We start from the raw sequence: 392 nt of genomic DNA on the forward strand, positions 1-392 counted from the left end.
CAAGCCTTGCTACTTATTAGCATAAGTATAGGATGATAGAGAAAACCCTGTGGCAGGACTAGCCCAGCACTTTCACTCTCACAGCTTGGATACAGAGGGACAGGGACCAATAGGGCCAATTGTCGCTCATGGCTTGAGCCTCACAATGTTGGGTCTTCTACTTCCTTGCATGTTTAAATCTTGGACATACTCTGTCCACTTGGAGGAAAAGGAAGACAGAGTGGGAGGGTTGGTGAGAGAAGGTTGGAATAAATTGCACTGAGAACGACATGAGAGGGGTTTACTTCTTTTTTTTTTTTGAGTTGGAGTCTCACTCTGTCACCCAGACTGGAGTGCAGTGGCTGCTCCCGGCCACCGCAGCCTTGACCTGCTGGGCTCCGGCGATCCTTCCA

The sequence above is a fragment of the Carlito syrichta genome, unplaced genomic scaffold (assembly GCF_000164805.1).
Source record: "Carlito syrichta isolate Samal-C Ts95f unplaced genomic scaffold, Tarsius_syrichta-2.0.1 Scaffold308325, whole genome shotgun sequence".
Classification (NCBI taxonomy): Eukaryota; Metazoa; Chordata; class Mammalia; order Primates; family Tarsiidae; genus Carlito; species Carlito syrichta.